Genomic DNA, 14083 nt, shown 5'->3' on the forward strand with positions numbered 1-14083 from the left:
CGGCCGCCACCAGCCAGCCGGATGCGTTATCTCCACCAGTACGAAAGATCTCATCTGAGATCGACCTCCAGTTTCAGGGAACCCTCGGAACAGAATGCAATGCATGAATTTTTGAAAAATGCAAGAAAGAGATAAACATGCAATTGACACCAAACTTATCACTTGACACTAGATTCAAGCAAGAAACATCAAATTATTTTTGGTTTTATGATTTTGTAAATTTTTTTTTCGGATTTTTCAAAAATTAATTGGAAAAAGAAAAATAAGGACTTCAAAATTTCTAATGAGAATTCCAGGAATCATGCAATATTAGTCTAAAGCTCCGGTCCAAGAATTAGACATGGCTTACTAGCCTGCCAAGCTTTCAGTGAAAGCTCCGGTCCAAAACACTAGACATGGCCAATGGCCAGCCAAGCTTCAGCAGATACAAATCAGGCATATAACAGCTGATTAGATGAGAATCCACGGACTCTTGTGATGATAAGTTGAAATATTGGTCCAAAGGATTAGACATGGCTTCACAGCCAGCCAGAATTCAACAGATCATCGTGAAACTCTAGAATTCATTCTTAAAAATTCTGAAGCCATAAGATAATTTATTATTTTTTTTGAAAATTTTTCAAAAATAAAAAAATAAAACAAAAAGTTTGAAATTAAAATAAAATTACCTAATCTGAGCAACAAGATGAACCGTCAGTTGTCCAAACTCGAACAATCCCCGGCAACGGCGCCAAAAACTTGGTGTGGGAAAATCGTGATCGTTCATTCCTTGGTAACGGCGCTAAAAACGTAATACGCACATTCATAATCTTAGTTCTTTGTCACAACTTTGCACAACTAACCAGCAAGTGCACTGGGTCGTCTAAGTAATAAACCTTACGTGAGTAAGGGTCGATCCCACGGAGATTGTCGGCTTGAAGCAAGCTATGGTCACCTTGTAAATCTCTGTCAGGCGGATTCAAATGGTTATGGTGAATTGATAATTAAAATATAATTAAAATATAAAATAGGATAGAAATACTTATGTATTTCATTGGTGAAAATTTCAGATAAGTGTATAGAGATACTTTTGATCCTACTGAACCTCTGCTTTCTTGCTGTCTTCATCCAATCATTCCTACTCCTTTCCATGGCAAGCTTTATGTAAGGCATCACCGTTGTCAATGGCTACTTCCCGTCCTCTTAGCGAAAATGGTCCAAGATGCGCTTTCACCGCACGGCTAATCATCTGTCGGTTCTCGATCCTGCTGGAATAGGATTCAGTAATCCTTTTGCGTTTGTCACTACGCCCAGCACTCGCGAGTTTGAAGCTCGTCACAGACATCCCTTCCTAGATCCTACTCGGAATACCACATACAAGGTTTAGACTTTGTGGATCTCAAGAATGGGCGCCAATAATTCTAGCATATACCACGAAGACTCTGATCTCGCGTTTAGGAGGCTAAGAGATACACATTCAAGCTTGTTTTCATGTAGAACGGAAGTGGTTGTCAAGCACGCGTTCATAGGTGAGAATGGGGATGAGCGTCACATAATCATCACATTTATCATGTTCTTGTGTGCGAATGAATATCTTAGAGAAGAAATAGGCTTGAATTGAATAGAAAAACAATAGTACTTTTCATTAATTCATGAGGAACAGCAGAGCTCCACACCTTAATCTATGGTGTGTAGAAACTCTACCGTTGAAAATACATAAGTGGTGAAGGTCTAGGCATGGCCGAATGGCCAGCCTCCAAAACGTGATCCAAGGATCAAAAGATAATCCAAAGATGTAAAAACAATAGTAAAAAGTTCTATTTATACTAAACTAGTTACTAGGGTTTACAAAGATAAGTAAATGATGCAGAAATCCAGTTCCGGGCCCACTTGATGTGTGCTTGGGCTGAGCATTGAAGCTTTCATTTGTAGAGGTCTTCCTTGGAATTAAACGCCAGTTTGTAACCTGTTTCTGGCGTTTAACTCTGCTTTGCAACCTGTTTCTGGCGTTTAACTCCAGAATAGGGCAGAGAGCTGGCGTTGAACGCCAGTTTGCATCATCTAAGCTCGGGCAAAGTATGAACTATTATATATTACTGGAAAACCCTAGATGTCTACTTTCCAACGCAATTTAGAGCGCGCCATTTGGACTTCTGTAGCTCTATAAAATCCACTTTGAGTGCAGAGAGGTCAGAATCTAACAGCATCTGTAGTCCTTCTTCAACCTCTGAATCTGATTTTTGCTCAAGTCCCTCAATTTCAGCCAGAAATTACCTAAAATCACAGAAAAACACACAAACTCATAGTAAAGTCCAGAAATATGATTTTTATTTAAAAACTAATAAAAATATATTAAAAACTAATCAAATCATACTAAAAATATGTAAAAAACAATGCCAAAAAGCGTATAAATTATCCGCTCATCAGGCATAAAGTTTTCGCTATGTATGAGGAGTCCTTTAGGGATTTTAAGAATTACTTTTTTAAGGTCCGAACTATTGAGGGAGCTCGACCATTTTTTCTAGAGTCGAATGGTGAACATGCATTCGCCTTGTGTTGGCAAAGAAATGTTATGGTGTCTCGATACTCATGGGAGATGCTTGATGAGATTGAGCAGGCCTTTGTAACTGTGTTAGAAGATATTTGGGGGGAACCTCCCCATCTCGATACAAAGAGATTTTTGGGGGACCCTTCTCTCATTCGAACTGAGCTGGGTATTTGACCGACTTCTTCGGCTCTGTTGTACTTTTTTATTTCTGCTTTTCCAGCTTTATAATTTGCTTTGCTGTGTTTTTTCAGAGATGGTAAAAAATAACGAATCCATGAAGGCCTTTAAGAGGGCCAGAAAGGCTACAGCAGCCCAGCATATCTCAGCCAAAGTTTCTGGAGAAGGATCTTCCCAGATTCCTCCCAAGAAGCCTGTCGTGAATACTGCTGGACCGAGGAAGATGATTCATATTCCTCAGGTTCACTCAGTGGATCCCCCCCAGACTTCTACTGCTACCTCTTCTCTTTCTGCCGGCCCTCTTCCGAAAAGGCTGAGGACTGTGGAGCCTTTTAACCTGGACGCTCCCGACTTCGATGCTGTTGGTTTTGTTGATCAACAAATTGCTCCATATGGTGTTGTTCCTACTGATGACGTATCTATCCTTCGTCATTTGGACTTCATTACTCGGAGTGGTATAAAAATTGCACACGTGTGGGCAGCGTTGCTTCGGACTGCCTAGGGTGTCCCAGTTCACGCAATGAAGGCTTTTATGGAGGAGGCTAAGTCGGAATATGAAAAGATTAAAGGTTTAAAGGAGGAACTCGAGGTGAAGGTGGCTAAGCTGGAAAAGGAGTTGGAGGGTGAGAAGATTCGGGCTACTGCTGCGGTGGCTTCTGCAAAGTTTGCTGAGGACATGGCATTAAAGCATAAGGAGAGCTATGTCACAACTTACTGGGAGATGATGGATCTTTGGGAGAGTTTTAAATCTGCTCGAGCTGATTATGCCGAGCTCCAGGGTCATCTTGTAGGTAGTGTAAATGCTGCTTATGAGAATTTGAAGGACCAGGTTCGAGTTCTTGCGTCCGAGCTCGACCTCACCCTTTTTAGCTTGGACAATATTGTAAAAGATGGTAAGATTGTCCCTGATGACCCTGATGATGATGATGATGTTGACCCTCCTCCTGTGCCCTCTGCCAAAGCCTCTATTGCCCTGCCTTCCTCAACTCCAGCAGCTGAAGTCGGTCAGCCCGAGTCCGATCCTGGTGTTCGGATCCTGAATCGGGATGATGGGACGGTGGACGCAGTTCCGCTTCAGACTCGTCCTCCTTCACCCCGAGATGCTGCTACTGGGAAGTCTTTGGATCCTTTATGATTTTCTCTGATATTTTATGTACAGCCCGATCTGTGGGCTTTTTAGACTTTTATTTATGTATTTGGTGGTTTGCCTAACTTTGGATACTTTAGTTGCTTTTTCTTTAGCAACTTTATTTTGAAAAAACAAAGTAGTTTTTGAGCTCTTGGGGTCGGCTTCAGGCAGCCTCTTGAGTCTGTTTTATTATAACAACCTTGTTTTGTTGCGATATGCTTGTCGGTTGTTTGCTTTAGCACCCTTCAGGATGTTGGAATCTTGTTTTCTGGCCTCTTTTGATTGCCTCTGTATTTCAATACTCGTGGCGTATATATTCTGTCGATCGATGTATTATTTTTAGTAATCCTTTGACGATTACTTTTTACAACTTTGTAGGTTTGTGTTGGGCCGACTTCATCATGTCGGTTCCTTCTAAGTTATTTCTAGTAATCCTCTTTATTTGGACCCTTGTCAGGTCTCTTTTAGGGATTACTTTTATAACCTTGTGATTTTGTTGGGCCGACTTTATCATGTCGGTCCCTTCTAAGTTATTTCTAGTATTCTCTTTATTTAAACCTTGTCAGGTCTCTTTTAGGGATTACTTTTATAACTTTGTGATTTTGTTCGGCCGACTTTATCATGTCGGTCCCTTCTAAGTTATTTCTAGTAATCCTCTTTATTTAGACCCTTGTCAGGTCTCTTTTGTGGATTACTTTTATAACTTTGTGATTTTGTTGGGCCGACTTCATCATGTCGGTCCCTTCTAAGTTATTTTTTGTAATCCTCTTCATTTGGACCCTTTTCAGGTCTCTTTTAGGGATTACTTTTATAACTTTGTGATTTTGTTGGGCCGACTTCATCATGTCGGTCCCTTCTAAGTTATTTCTAGTAATCCTCTTTATTTGGACCCTTGTCAAGTCTCTTTTAGGGATTACTTTTATAACTTTGTGATTTTGTTGGGCGGACTTCATCATGTCAGTCCCTTCTAAGTTATTTCTAGTAATCCTCTTTTTCAGGGCTGGCCAGGCCTCTTTCTAGGGATTTACTTTTAATAACTTTGGTTATTATGGTCGACTGGTCCGACTTCTTTATGTCGGTCCATCTTTAAGTTATTTTTAGCAACCCATTTTTATTAAGACCTCGTCAGGTCCTTTCCTATGGATCACTTTTGATAACTTCTTACATTGTTCTGTTTTTGTTGCTTTTAATCTTTGCCGATTTTGTTGAGTTTGATCCTCGTTTGGTCGACCTTTTGATGAATTTGGTTTTCATCTTCATTGTCCTTTATTGTGATCAAGTAGTGAAATTAACTTTCACTTTCTGTAGCTTTGTAATCAGGCGATGAATTTTTTGCGTTTCAGATTAATGCGTCTTGATAAGAGGATTTGTAGAAAATCTGAAAAACTTTATTCAAAATAGAAAGTATGCAAATATATACATGTGGGATTCTTACCCCTCTAAGTAGTTTATGGATCTTGGCTTGGTGCCTCGTTAAAAAACCATTTTTCAGGAAAAAGAGTGCACCTCATCCTAAGATCTTTATTACCTCCTAGCTATAATACCTTCTTAAGTTGCAGGCGTGCCATGACATTGGAAGCTCTCGCCTTTCGAGTTTGGTCAGCCTGTAGTAGCCCTTTCCGAGTACTTCTATGACTCGGTAGGGTCCTTTCTAGTTTGCCGCTAGCTTTCCTTCTCCAGGTCGATTTGCTCCGATATCATTTCGGATTAGGACGAGGTCGTTCTCGGCAAAACCTCACTGTACTACCTTTTGGTTGTATCTTGAGGCCATTCGACGTTTTAATGCCTCTTCCTTGATCCGAGCTCTTTCTCAGATTTCTGGAAGTAAATCGAGTTATTCCCTTTGTAGTTGGGGGTTGGCCTCTTCGCTGTAGTGGATCACCCTGGGCGATCCTTCTTCGACCTCCACTGGGATCATTGCCTCCATTTCGTAAGCCAATCGGAAAGGCGATTCTTTTGTGGTGGAGTGTAGAGTTGTCTGATATGCCCATAGGACTTGTGGAAGCTCTTCATCCCAGGCTCTCTTTGCATCCTGTAATCTTCGTTTTAGCCCAGCTAATATAACTTTATTGGCGGCTTCTACCTGTCCATTGGCCTGTGGATGTTCTATGGATGTGAATTGGTGCTTTATTTTCAAGTCGGCCACCAATTTTCTGAAGCCTGCGTCTTTGAATTGAGTGCCATTATCTGTTGTGATGGAGTATGGGAACCTAAACCTTGTGATAATGTCTCTATATAAGAATTTTCGACTTCTTTGAGAAGTGGCGTTGGCTAGGGGTTCTGCCTCAATCCATTTTGTAAAATAGTCTACTCCGACGATGAGGAACTTGACCTGTCCTGATCCTTGAGGGAATGGCCCAAGGAGGTCGAGTCCCTATTTTGCAAATGGCCAGGATGAGGTTATGCTGATGAGCTCCTTTGGTGGGGCGATGTGAAAATTGGCATGCTTCTGACATGGTGGACATGTCTTTAAGAATTCCATTGCTTCTTTTTGTAAAGTTGGCTAATAGAATCCGGCCCAGAGTACCTTTTTTATGAGAGCTTGTGCTCCGAGATGGTTGCCACAGATGCCACTGTGTACTTCTTCTAAGACTTTCTTTGTGTTGGAAGTCGGCACGCATTTTAACAGTGGTGTTGAAATCCCTCTATTGTATAGAGTATTGTTTACGATGGTGTAGTATTGTGCTTCCCATTTAAACCTCTTTGCCTCCTTCTTATCTGTAGGGAGTGTTTCTGTTTTGAGGTAATTAATTATGGAAGTCATCTATCCTTGTTCCAGACCTGTTATGGCTAGGACCTTTTCTTCTTCCGAGATTGATGGGTTCTGCAACATCTCTTGGATGAGGCTTCTATTGTTGCCCCCTGGTTTGGTGCTGGCTAGTTTTAAGAGTGCATCAGCTCGAGCATTCTATTCCCGGGGTATGTGGCGGACCTCTATTCCCCGAGTTGTCCGAGTTGTTCCCTAGTTTTGTCTAAGTACTTTTTCATGGTGGGATCCTTGGCTTGGTAACTCCCTACTATTTGTGAGGTGACTACTTGTGAGTCACTGAAGATGATAAGCTTTTAAGCTCCAACCTCCTTAGCCAGCTTCAAACCAACTAGTAGTGCCTCATACTCAGCTTGGTTGTTTGTGCCTAATTTAAGTGATTTATTCAATCCTTCAATCACTTATTCATATAAATTGCATGGTTTTACTTTCCCTTCCTTATTATGTGATGAATGTGAAAAACATGTTTCCTATGCTTTAAAAGTAATTGTTTTAATTATCCTTTATTTCCATTCGATGCCGTGATTCGTGTGTTGAGTAGTTTTAGATCTTCTAAGGCAGGAATAACTTAAAGGATGGAAAGGAAACATACAAAATTGGAAGGAAAGCATAAAACGGAGTTTTTGAAGAAACTGGCATTGACGCGATCGCATGGACGACGTGGCTGCATGCCAGCGCGAAATGGTAGTGACGCGACCGCATCATTGACGCGATCGCGTGCCTTAAGCGAAACGCATATGACGCGGACGCATGACTAAAGCGACCGCGTGGCAAGGAAAACTCCAAATGACGCGACCGCGTGACCCATGCGGATGCATGACAGAGGCCACGCACCAGAAATTATAGAAAATGCTCCCAGCAATTTCTGAAGCTCTTTTTGGCCCAAATCCAAGTCCAGAAGGCACAGATCAGAGGTTATGAAGTGGGGGAATGCATCCATTCAAAAGAGAGTCTCCAATTAGTTATTTTTCATGAATTAGATGTAGTTTTGAGGGAGAGGTTCTCTCCTCTCTCTTTTAGGATTTAGAATTAGGATTTCTTTTGCTTTCAGGATTATCTTTTTATCAGGTTCAACATCCCTTTCTATTTAGCTTCTCAATTTAATTTATGAATTCTTCTATGTTACAGATTATTCTTTGAATTAATGTTATTTGAGATATTTCAGTTTATTATCGCTCTCTTTTTTTATATTACTGTCGCTTCCAATCTGAAGACATTTTTATTCCAGTAGATTTACTTTTCCCCTTTGGTCTTGGTTAAGAAATCAGTAATTCAGGAGTTATCAAACTCAACATGATCGATAATTGCTATCTTTGCTAATTGAATTGAACTTCAATAATCCCAATCTTTCCTTAGGGATTAACTAGGAATTGAAGATCAACATAATTAGTCACTTGACCTTTTTTTACTTTAAGTAAAGGCTAACTAAGTGGAATTAAGATTCAATCTTCATCACCATTGATAAGGATAACTAGGATAGGACTTCTAATTTCTCATACCTTGCCAAAAGTTTATTTTACAGTTATTTATTTATTTTACAGTCTTTTACTTATTTTAATTGCAATTCAAATCACTTGTTCCTCATCTTCAAAATCCCAATTTACAATCTTCATAACCAATAATAAGAACATACTTCCCCACAGTTCCTTGAGAAGACGACCCAAGGTTTAAATACTTCGGTTATCAATTTTTAAGGGGTTTGTTACTTGTGACAACCAAAACATTTGTACGAAGGGATTTCTGTTGGTTTAGAAACTATATCTACAACGCGACTGTTTTTATAAAATTCTTTACTGGCAAAAATCCTAAGATCAAAATGGCGCCGTTGCCGGGGAACTACAATCGTGTGCCTTATTATTGGTTATTGTAAATATTTTTCTTTTACTTGTTTATTTTTCTTTATTCTCTCCTTTTATTTCCGTTAGCTACTATGAATTCTCACCCCTCTCGCTTTGAGTTTGGTTCTAATATTGTTGAAAGGAGTGAAAGTTATAACAGGAACATGCATCAAGGTCAGAGCAATCAAAGATGGATGGAGCCAAGAGGATCTGATCAACCCTTTAGGCAACAACACCCTCCAAGATATCATGGACAAAGACCATTCTACAATGAATACCAAACCAATAGACATGGTGGACAACCTTGTGGTTACCAACAAGCCCCACCATGTGCTTATAGGCCATCCTCTCAACATAACTTCACACCACCACACTCACAAGCTCCTTTTCACCATTCACTACCATATGATCCTCATCTACCCAAATCCCAATCCAATTACTCCCAAATACCACCACTTCCCCATATACCACGTCCAAATCTATCACCCCAAGAATCAGAGGTTCGCCTCAAGGAAACAGCAGATCAACTTCAAATAACCCTTCATCAACTGGAGCAGGTAGTAAGTTTATTATCTTCTAGACGTTCGAACATTCAAGGACCTCCTACAGCCCCATGTGGACAATCTAAAGAAGAACGTAGCATGAAGGAGATACTAGAAAATCCAGTGAACGAAACAGGGCATGACTTCGTACTGGAACAAGTAAAGGAAGCTGTCATTGTAAAAGAAGAAGAGTTGGTTGAAGACTTAGGAGACGCTGAACTTCCATGGGAATCCAGAGTTATGGAGAATTCTGTCAAAAACATTACAATTGATGCTAAGGAGGATAGTGCACAACTCCCAAAGCAAGTTTTTTATGAAGAACTAGACGGAATAATCCAAGAAGCAAGTTTCCTTGATGATGATAATCTCAAGTCAAGTTCTCCCAGTAATGAACTTGCATCAGCAAGTGAATTCTCTGAGATCGAAGAATCTTTCCCAAGTGAATACGAAGATGATGCGGAGGTAGATTTCTCTCAACCTCCCGTTTATAACTTAAGTGACGAGGAAGACATAGAAAGCTTTGATCAAGACATGGATGCATTTGAAGAAATCTGCAAGGAAGTGAAGAAATTCACCACAGAGCACAAGGGAGTAGAACATACAGAACCACTGGAAACACCTATCCCAAGGCCATTACCACCCAATACAAGCTTCAAGTGGGTACAGTCCTTAACCTTTAGCTTTATTTTCTCACTTGAATATGGTTTGCTTGAAACAGATGGCCAGCTTAGAGCTCTCTGCGGCTTTAAGAGTAAGAGGGAAATGGCTCGTACTCAGAGCTAGTGCAAAAGGTTTAATAAGGTTCCACGCTTCTACTCGAAGTGCACGGATTGGCATCATGATCAATTGAATGGATCTCAGAAAACGTTTGGTCATCGTGGTGAGAATCTAATTTTTAAACCGCCCGGATGGAAAAATATAGATCAAGACGGAAGCGGATTTAAAAGCAAGGTTTGGGATCCTAGAATCTATTCTGACATTCGTCACCCCGGGAGCCTGAGAATCTGTTTGAAGCTGCTCAGAAGCTTTACATGCCTAGTTTGGGACCCTGGAGGCTGTTGGCATTCCAAACATTGGTGGAGATTTCTGGATGAATTTAAGCACAAGCCGCCATAACAGGAAGCTCATCCAATGTCCAACTTAAGGACTTTAACTAAAAGTGCTAGGTGGGAGACAACCCACCATGGTATGGTCGTTTCTTTTTCAGTTTTATTTCGTGTTATTTATTTTTGTTTTCCTTTTCAATTGAACCTGAATATTATTTATTCAGATTGCATACTGCATAATTGCATACCTGCATAAAAAAATCGGCGTAAGTATCCATCGCCCAGAAAGTTGGGTTGGAATCGTGCGGCTATTGTGCGTCACTTGCACAACACCAATCCCACGCCACAGCGTGAGCGACGCGATTGTGTCACATGGATTGCACAACACCCCAGAGGAGACAGAGAGTTGCGTTGAAACGACGCTGGAATTGTGCGATCGCGTCATTCATTATTTACCCATTCCATGCGATCGCATCACTCACGCGATCGCGTCGACCCCCATTCCACCCCAGCCACGCGACCGCGTGCCCCACGCGATCGCGTGGATTTAAATGTATTACCCCCTGTGACGTGAACCCTACCCCATTGCGCCCCCCCAACCCCTTTCTTCTTCCTCCTCCCTGCCAAACCCCTCCCTCCCTCTCTGCCCTTCGCCGCTGCGCCCCCCTACGCCGCCGCTCCACCGTCCACCACCCAGACACTGCCGCCGTGCCACCCCTTCTCCCTTCCCTCTCTTTCTTCTCTTCTTCTTCTTTTTTCCTTTTCTTCCCTCCACCACTACTGCCCAACTCCATGACCGCCACACCCACCGCGCTGCCGTCACCGCCGCGCATCCAACCGCCACCAATGCTCTCTTCCCTTCCTTCCCCCTACCCACATTACCCCCCCCCCAAACCCCCTGCCTCTGAACAGCCCTCACTGCCGCACAACCTCCATCAACCACCGCGTCAGCCGCCACTACCACCATCCCCCAGCCAGCTCTCTGGCCCACCTTCTTTCATACGCCTTCCAGGTTCCGCCAAACGCCACCTTTCTTTCAATTCCTGGTTAATTACATATTTTTCTGTTTATGTTCCTCATTAGGCTAGTTAGATATGCATGTTGTAGTGGATTCTCGGTGGTTAGGTAGCCTAGGATGTGGTTAGTAGATTTAGGCCTGTTTAATTACGCTGTTCGTGCTTCTTGCTTCATAATTTTTACAATTCTGTTGTTGCTGTGATGTTAGTATTGTTCATATGCTGTTCTTATTGTTCATGCTGCTATTATGAATGTTATTTCTTGTTCATACCTAATTGCAGTTTGTTTTAATTCATATGAACTATCCTGCTTACTGTTCATTTTCTGGGAACATCCAATTTTAGCCAGAATGCTGCCCAATTTTCTGTAAACTGTTTTGTTTCCATTCATGTCTTGGTTTTGGCACTTTGAACTCTACTTTACTATGCTTTTACCAAACCAATTCATGAATACCAGGGCAAGCTTTCTTATTCTTTTTGATTTCCTGGTTCATAATCTGCATTTTTTATGTTTAGCTTCCAATTTCTTATTCATCATCAACCTGATTCCCTTGTTTGGATATGTGTTAACTGTAGCTTCTAATTGCGACTGCTTGTTACTTAGAAAATGTTCATCATGCTACTTACTCTAACCCACTTTTTACTCATTCACTAATTTTAACTTCCTAAACTCATTTTCATTCCTAACCAACCTCACCTTTCAAAACATCCTTATTGGTTTTTCACTATTCTCTTTAACCTTCTAACCAAGGCATGATGATAATTTTTCCTAATTAACATTATTTCTAATACATTTTGGATTGTTAATTTTTCTTCTCGGACTTTTCACTCCTATTCAATCCTTAATGCTCATTTACTTAGCTCATTTTCATTACTCCACTGCTCCTTTGCCACTATATGCTTATTTTGTGATTTTCCTACTTGTCTTGCTGTTTTTATTATATCCTGGTTTTTTTTTTTTCAGGATGTCTGACACCCAAAGAAAAGGAAAGGGAAAGGCAACAACTGGCAAACAGAAAAGAGGAGAATCCTCCATGTCCATCCTAGACATCATGCATGATGACTCCTGGCGGAAGAAACACTTTACCCCGCAGGAGACGACTGACTAGCTACTCCCTGCTACTGATCCCATTAAGTTTGCAAACTGATACTGTGAGCTGAAGTATCCGGTGTTTGCAACCTCCAGGAACCTGTACCTAGAGAGGACTCTGAAGATCCCAGAAGAACTCCAGCAATACACCTCTAATCAGATCAAACAAAGAGGGTGGTTCTTCCTAGAGAGAAACCTGACTGAGGTCAATGCATCTTGGATAACGGAATTTTACTGCAATTACTTCAAAACTTCCCTAGATGCAGTAAACCTAAGAGGGAAGCAGATACTGGTCACTGAAGAGGCCATAGAGGATGTTCTGAAGCTCCTGCCTAAATCCGATCAGCTAGATGGTTATCAACAGGCTGAGGAGGACATGCGCTTCATGATATTTGACTGGGATGCCGTCAAGGCAAGGATCACCCTTGACCCGAATGTTCCATGGTTCATGGGTCAGAACACCACCATGCCTAAGGGAATCAAGCGGGCATACTTAAATGATGAGGCTCGGCTATGGCATCAGATCCTAAGCAACTTTATTATGCTGAATACTCACGAGACGGAGCTACCTGCCGCTATGATCACCCTGTTATGGTGTGTGATGGAGGGTAAGGACCTGTACCTGCCACGCTTCATTCGGTACTACATGGCCAGGGTCCACGTCCAAGGCACTCTCCCCTTTCCATATCTGATTACACAGCTTGGCCGTCGAGCTGACGTGCCTTGGGAGGATGCTGATGAGAAGCCACCTGCTGCAGAATGCAAGAAAATTATCCCTCACAGCAGGAACTTTCTGGCTTTGGGTTACAGACCTCCATTCCTAACTCCTACTGATGAGACAGCCACACCATCTGCAGGCCCCTCCTCCTCTACAGCTACCCCTGCTACCATCATTGCACCTCTACCTACCTCAGAGCCAGTTTATCACTTAGTGCACCGCCTGTTTCAGCAGCTAGACCAGATGGAGCGCCGCAACCAACGGCGATACGAGAGATCTGAGCATCGCAGCAAGCAACGCTATGAGCACCTGAAGTTGATGATCTGTTCTAGCAGCGACATCCCCTCCGAGCCTGACACTATCAGAGCCATCTGAGGAGGAGGCGGATGACTACGAGGCAGAGACCCATCCACAGAGAGAGGCTGCACAGGCAGGCACAGAGCAGGCTGCATCACATCAGGAGGCCCCGCATCAGATTCAGGCTACAGACCCTGAGGTTCCTATTCAGTCAGCACCTCCTCTACAGTAGGCAGATCCTCCGACCACCACCATAGAGACCCTAGCTACCCATCCTTCCAGTGATGACACCCCTTCACACCCTGCTTGAGTGAGCATCAGGGACGATGCTTCATTTTAAGTGTGGGGAGGTCGCCATCTCTGGCGTATATTTTTTGGTGAACCACTGTAACGACCCAACTTCCAATACGTCATGATCGTACCAAAAGTAAGGCGTTACTGACCTGTTTTCCTTATTAACTATTTACTATTAAGCCTTTAGTTCGATATCGCGATTCAATTTTAGAAAAAAAATACTAGAAATTTTTGCTTTTGTTAATCAGAATCATATAGCAAACATCACCAAGTAATAATAATCACATAATTATTAATAATAGTAATATTATACAAAAGAATTTAAATAAAATTCAGGTACAACTCCTATCCCTCTGCGTAAAATAAAAACAAAAGTAATAAGGGCGAGGGAATTCTATGAAAATATCCTAACTCAAAAACTTATCTCATAAATAAATATTATAATCGTCCGCAGCTTCAAACTGAGTCTTCGAACCTGTGTCACTGAAAGGGTGGAAGATTTTGGGGTGAGAACAAACCACACGTTTTCAGTAGGGAATGGGAATGCCGTAAAAGTAATGAAATGAAATGCAAATAATTAACATACTCAAGCAAACTATATTTCATCCTAAATCCAAAAGCCTTTTTTAAAAGTTTTTCCTA

Source organism: Arachis hypogaea, chromosome 12, assembly GCF_003086295.3.
Source record: "Arachis hypogaea cultivar Tifrunner chromosome 12, arahy.Tifrunner.gnm2.J5K5, whole genome shotgun sequence".
NCBI lineage: Eukaryota > Viridiplantae > Streptophyta > Magnoliopsida > Fabales > Fabaceae > Arachis > Arachis hypogaea.